At 34.8% G+C, this 9,352-nt stretch overlaps 1 non-coding gene across 1 annotated transcript; it reads left to right on the forward strand.

The window, feature by feature from the left end:
• Positions 1–1,160: 1,160 nt before the first annotated feature.
• Positions 1,161–1,264, forward strand: LOC130953488 (small nucleolar RNA R71). The gene has a single exon (XR_009075657.1). It is a non-coding gene; the product is annotated as a small nucleolar RNA R71 (small nucleolar RNA).
• Positions 1,265–9,352: the final 8,088 nt, after the last annotated feature.

The following is a 9,352-nucleotide window of genomic DNA, read 5'->3' on the forward strand; positions in this document are numbered from 1 at the left end:
ACATAAAATAACAAAAGAAAATAGTCAAAATATAACATTGGGTTGCCTCCCAACAAGCGCTTCTTTAATGTCAGTAGCTTGACAGATGGCTCTCATGGAGCCTCACAAATGATCAGAGCAATGTGGGAACCTCCCAACACCAAACTTAGAGTTTGAATGTGGGGGTTCAACACCAAACTTAGAGTTTGGTTGTGGCCTCCCAACACCAAACTTAGAGTTTGACTGTGGGGGCTCTGCTTGGCTCTGTTTTGAGAGAAGCTCTTCATGCTTCCTCTCCATGATGATAGAGGGATGCCCTTGGGCCTTAAACACCAAGGATTCTTCATTCACTTGAATGATCAACTCTCCTCTATCAACATCAATCACAGCCTTTGCTGTGGCTAGGAAGGGTCTGCCAAGGATGATGGATTCATCCATGCACTTCCCAGTCTCTAGGACCATGAAATCAGTAGGGATGTAATGGTCCTCAACCTTAACCAAAACATTCTCTACAAGTCCAATGGAATCTCTATGGTCTCATTTTGAGCCTCAGATTCCCATGGTTCCTCATTGAGGAACTTAGAGGAGATTGGTACACGCCCATTGAGGCTTTCCTCAGTGGCGTCTACCTCCTCTCTTTCCTCTCCAAATTCGGCCATGGTTATGGCTTTGCACTCTCCTTTTGAATTTTCTTCTGTATTACTTGGGAGAGTACTAGGAGGGAGTTCAGTAACTTTCTTACTCAGCTGACCCACTTGTCCTTCCAAATTTCTGATGGAGGACCTTGTCTCAGTCATGAAACTTTGAGTGGTTTTGATTAGATCAGAGACCATGGTTGCTAAGTCAGAGGTATTCTGCTTAGAACTCTCTGTCTGTTGCTGAGAAGATGATGGAAAAGGCTTGCCATTGCTAAACCTGTTTCTTCCACCATTATTGTTGTTGAAACCTTGTTGAGGTTTCTCTTGATTCTTTCATGAGAAATTGGGGTGATTTCTCCATGAAAAATTATAGGAGTTTCCATAGGGTTCTCCTAGGTAATTCACCTCTTCCATTGAAGGGTTCTCAGGATCATAGGCTTCTTCCTCAGATGAAGAGATCCTCCAGCAGAGCTATCCAAGGACATCTTGGATAGTTCAGAGAGACCATCATAGAAAATACCTATGATGCTCCATTCAGAAAGCATGTCAGAAAGACATTTTCTGATCAATTGTTTGTATCTTTCCCAAGCTTCATAGAGGGATTCTCCATCCTTTTGTCTGAAGGTTTGGACTTCCACTCTAAACTTACTCCATCTTTGTGGTGGAAAGAACTTTGCCAATAAGGCATTGACTAGCTTTTCCCAAGAGTCCAGGCTTTCTTTAGGTTGAGAATCCAACCATATCCTAGCTCTGTCTCTTACAGCAAAAGGGAATAGCATCAGTCTGTAGACCTCAGGGTCAACCCCATTAGTCTTGACTGTGTCACAGATTTGCAAGAACTCAGCTAAGAACTGATGAGGATCTTCCATTAGAAGTCCATGGAACTTGTAATTCTGTTGCATTAGAGAAACTAATTGAGGCTTAAGCTCAAAGTTGTTTGCTCCAATGGCAGGGATAGAGATGCTTCTCCCATAAAAATCAGGAGTAGGTGCAGTGAAGTCACCCAGCATCTTCCTTGCATTGTTGGCATTGTTGTTGTTTTTGGCTGCCATGTCTTCTTCCTCTTTGAAGAATTCGGTCAGGTCCTCTAAAGAGAGTTGTGTTTTGGCTTCTCTTAGCTTTCTCTTCAAGGTCCTTTCGGGTTCAGGGTCAGCTTCAACAAGAATGCCTTTGTCTTTGTTCCTGCTCATATGAAAGAGAAGAAAACAAGAAAATATGGAATCCTCTATGTCACAGTATAGAGATTCCTTGAAGTGTCAGAGGAAGAAAAATGGAAGACAGAGGTAGAAAATTCGAACTTATCAAAGAAGATGGAGTTCAAATTTTGCATTGAGGGATAGTGTTAGTCCAAAATAGAAGGATGTGAGAAGAAGGGAAGTAATTTTCGAAAATTAAGTAAAAGATTTTGAAAACATTTTTGAAAAACACTAATTGATTTTCGAAAATAAAAGTGGAAAAGAAATCAAATGATTTTTGAAAAAGGTTTTGAAATTAGAAATTAAAAAGATTTGATTGAAAACTTATTTTGAAAAAGATGTGATTAAGAAGATATGATTGGTTTTAAAAAGATGTGATTTAAAAGATATGATTTGAAAACATTTTAAGAAGATATGATTGAAAAACAATTTTAAAAAGATATGATTTGAAAACAATTTGACAAGATATGATTTTAAAAATTAATGACTTGCCTAACAAGAAAAGATATGATTCAAACATAAAACCTTCCTTAACAGAAAAGGCAAAAAAATGTTCAATCAAATCATTAATTGTTAGTAAGTATCTTTGAAAAAGGAAAGAAATTGATTTTGAAAACATTTGATTGAAAAGATATGATTGGAAAAAGATTTGATTTTGAAAAACTTTGAAAACTTGAAAAAAATTGATTTTGAAAACAAAATCTTCCCCCTTTGCCATCCTGGCGTTAAACGCCCAGAATGTGCACATTCTGGCGTTTAACGCCCAAACTACTACCCTTTTGGGCGTTAAACGCCCAGCCAGGCACCCTGGCTGGCGTTTAAACGCCAGTCTGTCTTCTTCACTGGGCATTTTTGAATGCTCAGCTTTTTCTGTGTGATTCCTCTGCAGTATGTTTTGAATCTTCAATTCTCTGTGTTATTGACTTGAAAAGACACAAATTAAAAATATTTTTGGATTTTTTTATAATCAAAATGCAACAAGAATCAAATAACAATGCATGCAAGACACCAAACTTAGCAGTTTGTGTGCTACTGACACTATATGAGACACATGAACACTCAAGTCAATAGAATTTAAAGATCAAAACAAGAATTATATGCATGGATTCGAAAAATGTAACAAAAACATGCATTTGACACCAAACTTAAGATGAGACACTAGACTCAAGCAAGAAACATCAAATATTTTTTTGGTTTTTTTTTGATTTTGCAAATTTTTTTTGGATTTTTCGAAAATTAAGTGGAAAAAGAAAATAAAGGTATCAAAATTCTTAATGAGAATTCCAGGAATCATGCAATGTTAGTCTAAAGCTTTAGTCTAAAGGAATTAGACATGGCCGGCCAAGCTTCAGCAGGACACTGCATTCAAGAGCTAAATTGATGAGAATCAATCAGCCTTGGTGATGATAAGAACATCACCTTGAAACACTAGAATTCATTCTCAAGAACTCTGAAGAAAAATACCTAATCTAAGCAACAAGATGAACCGTCAGTTGTCCATACACAAGAACAATCCCCGGCAACGGCGCCAAAAACTTGGTGCACGAAATTGTGATCACTACAACTTCGCACAACTAACCAGCAAGTGCACTGGGTCGTCCAAGTAATACCTTACGCGAGTAAGGGTCGATCCCACGGAGATTGGTGGTATGAAGCAAGCTATGGTCACCTTGTAAATCTCAGTCAGGCAAACTCAAATGTATAATGGTGATGAACGAAAATAACATAAAGATAAAGATAGTGATACTTATGTATATCATTGGTGTAAGAGCTTCAGACAAGCATATGAAGATGCCTTCCCTTCCGTCTCTCTGCTTTCCTACTGCCTTCATCCAATCCTTCTTACTCCTTTCCATGGCAAGCTCGTGTAGGGTCTCACTGTTGTCAGCAGCTACCTCCCATCCGCGCAGTGAAAGCTAATGCAAAGCACTCTGTCACAGTGCCGCCAATCACCGGTTTGGTTCCCTCCCCTACCGGAATAGAATAACTCTTTTGCGTCTGTCACTAACGCCCAGTAGGTTACAGGTTTGAAGCACATCACAGTCATTCAATCATTGAATCCTACTCAGAATACCACAGACAAGGTTTAGACCTTCCGGATTCTCTTGAATACCGCCATCAGGTCCTGCCTATACCACGAAGATTCCGAAGAATCCAAGAGATATTCACTAAGCCTCAGATGCTTGTAGAACAAGAATGGTTGTCAGTCACCTTATTCATGGGTGAGAATGGTGATGGGCGTCAATCATCACCTTCATCATGTTGAAGAACAAGTGATATCTTGGATAAAGAACAAGCGGAATTGAATGGAAGAACAATAGTAATTGCATTAATACTCGAGGTACAGCAGAGCTCCACACCTTAATCTATGGTGTGTAGAAACTCCACCGTTGAAAATACATAAGCATAGGGTCTAGGCATGGCCGAATGGCCAGCCTCCCAAAGTGATCAAAAGATCTAAAGAAAAAGGTTCCAAAGATCAAAAGATGGATACCAAGATGAAAATACAATAGTAAAAGGTCCTACTTATAGAAAACTAGTAGCCTAGGGTGTACAAAGATGAGTAAATGACATAAAAATCCACTTCTGGGCCCACTTGGTGTGTGCTTGGGCTGAGCAATGAAGTAATTTTCGTGTAGAGACTCTTCCTGGCGTTTAACTCCAGCTTTTATGCCAGTTTGGGCGTTTAACTCCAACTTTTATTCCTGTTCCGGCGTTTAACGCTGGAATTCCTGAGGCCGGATTGCTTCGCGGGTTTGGGCCATCAAATCTTGGACAAAGTATGGACTATTATATATTGCTGGAAAGCCCTGGATGTCTACTTTCCAACGCCGTTGAGAGCGCGCCAATTGGGCTTCTGTAGCTCCAGAAAATCCACTTCGAGTGCAGGGAGGTCAGAATCCAACAGCATCTGCAGTCCTTTTGAGTCTCTGAATCAGATTTTTGCTCAGGTCCCTCAATTTCAGCCAGAAAATACCTGAAATCACAGAAAAACACACAAACTCATAGTAAAGTCCAGAAAAGTGAATTTTAATTAAAAACTAATAAAAATATAATAAAAACTAAACTAAAACTACCAAAAACATACTAAAAACAATGCCAAAAAGCATACAAATTATCCGCTCATCAGCTTCTTATCCCAGCTCAGAAGTGGTGATCCAGATAAATTGGAACCCATATATGACGGTCTTCATAAAGATTTGCATAATACACCCAAATCAGACTATAATGCACCCAAAAACATGCAATGTGTACCTCTGCTGCAGAATTTAAACGTTATTACCTGAAAGCCACTTGTTGTCCACAAGACCATACTTCAGCAGAAAATCATCCCAATTCCTATCAAATGATTCTTTGGTATGAGAGTTCCAAACAACTTGGCTTATTTCTTATTAGATTTCTATGTGTCCCTTGTAGCCGTTTAATTTGCTTGGAATCTTCTTCATGATGTACTAAATATACTAATGGTGAATTGTTGTGGGCATACAAGCATCGATAGCCCTTTGCATAGATGTACATTGATCGGTGAGAATCCCTTTCAGAGCATTTTCTCCCATGCAACGAAGCTAACATTGAAATAACCATTTGAATGATTCAATATCTTCGTTTTTCATCAAAGCGCATCCAAGAAGTGTTGACTGACCGTGATGATTCACCTCGATAAAAGAACCACAAACTAGATTATACCTGAAACAAATTACCATAAAACAGGATTAAATTCAACAAAATGCACCCAAATAATGATCCTATGCACCCAAAAACTGCCAATATACGCCTCTGCAATAGATTCATAATACAACATAAATTCAGCATCATAAACCAGAATACCATGTTACCTGTTTGTATTGTAGGTGGTGTCAAATGAAATAACATCTCCGGAATACTCACAGGTAGCTCTCCTCCTTGTATCTACCCAAAAAGCAAGCTTAATGGACTGATCGTCCTCGAGTTCGAGCTCGAAAAAGAAATTCTGATTCTTCTCTTTCATTTTTAATAAGTATTTCTCGAATTCTTTTGCATCCTCTTGTTCCGAAACATTCCGCACTTCTCTAGAGATGTAATTCCTCACGTCTTTTTCGATAAAATTTAACTCGCGGTGGCCCCCGGCTGCTGCAATAAATGATTGAAAGTTTTGCTAGGTCTGCTACCGGCTTTCTCGTTATTCTCTATTGTACGACGCACGGACATGCTTAGTTCCCTGTGCTGTTTGAGCATCTGTGCTTGATTTGGACAGCAAGGATGTGAATGATGGAACACGATCTTCGAAATGATCCAAATACCAACAACCTTCAATACGTGTATATAAATTCTTGCAGGACAATTTAAACCAGCTGAGGGATTTGTCTTCTCAGTCGGAGATATTTTCAATTACCATTTTTCCTCTCTAGTACATGTAATCAATTGATTCTTAATTTCATTTTCCTTCTTATTTGTGCACCAAACTCTTGTAGAAAAACCTGCAACCTTTGAATAATCCTTGTAAAATTTTGCGGCATCTTCAAGGGTGTTAAAAGTCATCCCAACCTTGGGGACAAACTGGTCATCAACAGCACAGAAGGTCTGTAAAAATACACTATATTAAAACAAAAACTAAAACAATTCAACTAAAATAATAAGACAAATCACTCTCCGTCGGATGAAAAGTAATAAACTGTAAATGCACCCAAACTTTTTTTAAATGCACCCAATTGTTGTTGATCTACACCTGAATGTCTGATATAAAATGGACAAAATTATTTTAATTCTAATGAGAACTAGTGCATTAGATTCAATTCAAATAAGAAAGAACAAACAGCAAATATCACAATCATGGTTCACAGATTATTCAGCTACACAATAAAAAAACTACTAATCGGATTTAAATTCAGATTCAATTACTAAATAAAACTAAATCACACCTCAGGAACTTCATTAGATTCAGTTTCAAAATCCACTTCGCTCTGGTTCAGATGAGAATCTGAATTCATCCATTATCTTCAAAAATAATTTCACAGCTTGATATAAAAAAAATAATGGATAAACGCAAAACGAAACAAAAAATCTGAAGCACGTAAGGTAGAGAGAAATGCACGTAAAACACGAAAGAGAAGGCACAGAGAAATGCTCGAAAGAGATCGAAGAGAGAAGGCAAGGAAACGCAAAAGAAATTCGAAAAAGGAAACGAAATCCTTTCGAAAAAGGAAGTTATATATTCGCGCGTTGATTGATTGAAAAATCTGTTAAACAGGCGCGTGAAACATATGTGCCAAGAGAAGCGCATTTTAGGGATAAAGGATATTGAAAACTTGTAAGACTTGTATAGAAAAAAGACTTGTGAAGATTTTCTGAAAATTAAATCATACTTATTTTGACATTTTTTTCCAACTTATTCTTTCAAGTTATTAAAGTTCATGAAGACATTTTTTTATAAAACTAAATATGGATATCATATTATTGACTATTAATTAAAGCACTAATTGGATCTTAATTCATGCACAATAATTACCTATCATAAAACCACAACACGAATATTACTCACCTGAAATCATGGATTTAAGTTGGACGAAAACACTAATTGAGTCTTAATTAGTGGTGTGAGAGTTAGTGACATTAAATTGAATAAAAACAATAATCAAATATTGATTGATGGGAATTTTTTAAACAGTATTTCACTATTCATTATTACAGCAATTAAAGAGAATCAAAAGGAACTCAAATGATAATCAAAACAATAATAGGTATTAAAAAGAATATCTAAATAAATATTTATTATTTATGGTATATCTTAATTACATGGATTTGGATTTTTATTTGGTGCAATTGTTTAAAGAAAAAGTACAAAATATTATAAATGATACTTTTTGATGAAGGAAAAGAGAATTTTTCTAATATTATAGAAAAAAAGTTGAAAGAAAAAATGGACAACAGCTACATCTTAATCAACTAGGTAAACAATAATTATATAATTTTGTGGTTTGTTTTTTTGTTTCTGCAGATTTCTTAGATGAATTTCATTTATTTGCTTGTTAAGGTTTTTTCGTTATTTTTTCTTCATGAAGACTTGCATGATACCGAATCACTAAATTCAATGACGAACCCAGAAAATTTTAGGAGTGGAGCAGAAATATATATACTAAAATAAATTTTGTTAAATATTATTAATTATATAGAAATATAAAAATTATAAAGAGTTAGTGAACACTTTTATTCTTAAAATACTCTTCATTATATATAATTTATAAAAAATATTTTTTATTTCTAAAACTTAAACTTAAAATATTTTAATTAAATTATAGATACCTTATTATCCTAACTAATTTTTTTATACAAATTTAATAATAAAAGACTGAATTAATTGATACGCTAGTATTTATAATTTGAAACTAAAATTATATATAAATACTAGAAAAATTAAATCTCTATATGAGGAGTATGTTTATATAAAATAATAGAAACATAATTCACAATTTTTTCTTTCTTTTTTTTTTAAATAATTAAATTTGTTATATATTTTTTAATTTAATTTTGATATAATGTTAGATGAAATATTTTATGCATCTATTTAATTATGTATTGTAATTAAAATATTTTTTATTATTATTTCTAAAAATAAAAAATATATTCTAAATTAGTAAATTAATCAATTTATTTTAAAATTTTATATGCAACATAGGTACATGTAATAGAACAAAAGATAAAAAATAAGTTATAAGAATGAATAAATCGAGAATAAAATAAAATATATAAAGTCACGAAGAAAATAAAATATTAGATTAATACCTAAACTATAATTGTTTGAATTAAAATTTGCAATTGAAAATATCAAAAATAGAAACAATGAAATTGGAAGATACACAGAGTCATGGAGAGTTATATAAAAAAAAATTTAAAATTTACTTTTTGACGAAGAGAAGATGACCACTAGACAAAAAATAGAAAAAGAAGGTTGAAAATATAAAAATAAGAAGAGGGTTTAAGAGAATAAAGGAGTGACGACACAAGAATTAAATTTGATTAAGTTAAATAATATTTAAAATGATAGAAAAATAAAAAAAGTGAATTTAGGACTTTAGTTAATTGAGTTTAGTTTATTTGTAGTAGGGTCATTTAAAATTTGAAGTGGGGGCACATTATATATAACTATATTTTTAAAAAAATTTAAAAATACCATGGGGGCAAGTGCCCCCCTCATTGATGTTACTGGGTCCGTCCCTGACTAAATTAGACTATAATATTACTATTATCGTGTTGTCGGATTTTTGGATTTTACTAATATTCTGAAAATCGGATCGTACCGGCCAATCGAACCGATTCAACCAAAAATCGGCGTGAAAAACAGTCCAATCTTTCTTCTAAAACCGTCATTCTCAAAACCGCTGAAAAATTGTTGAACCAGTCAGTAATCGATCGGTTGGACCGGACCGAAAACCGACCGATTTTTAAGAAACAACGTTATTTTCATTTTTTTTTAAATTAAAAAACCCCCCCAACCCCACCCCACATGCGAGTCCCTCACCCGCATACTCTCCCACCCCTACACACACCAAACACCCACACACT

The sequence above is a fragment of the Arachis stenosperma genome, chromosome 9, assembly GCF_014773155.1.
Source record: "Arachis stenosperma cultivar V10309 chromosome 9, arast.V10309.gnm1.PFL2, whole genome shotgun sequence".
NCBI lineage: Eukaryota > Viridiplantae > Streptophyta > Magnoliopsida > Fabales > Fabaceae > Arachis > Arachis stenosperma.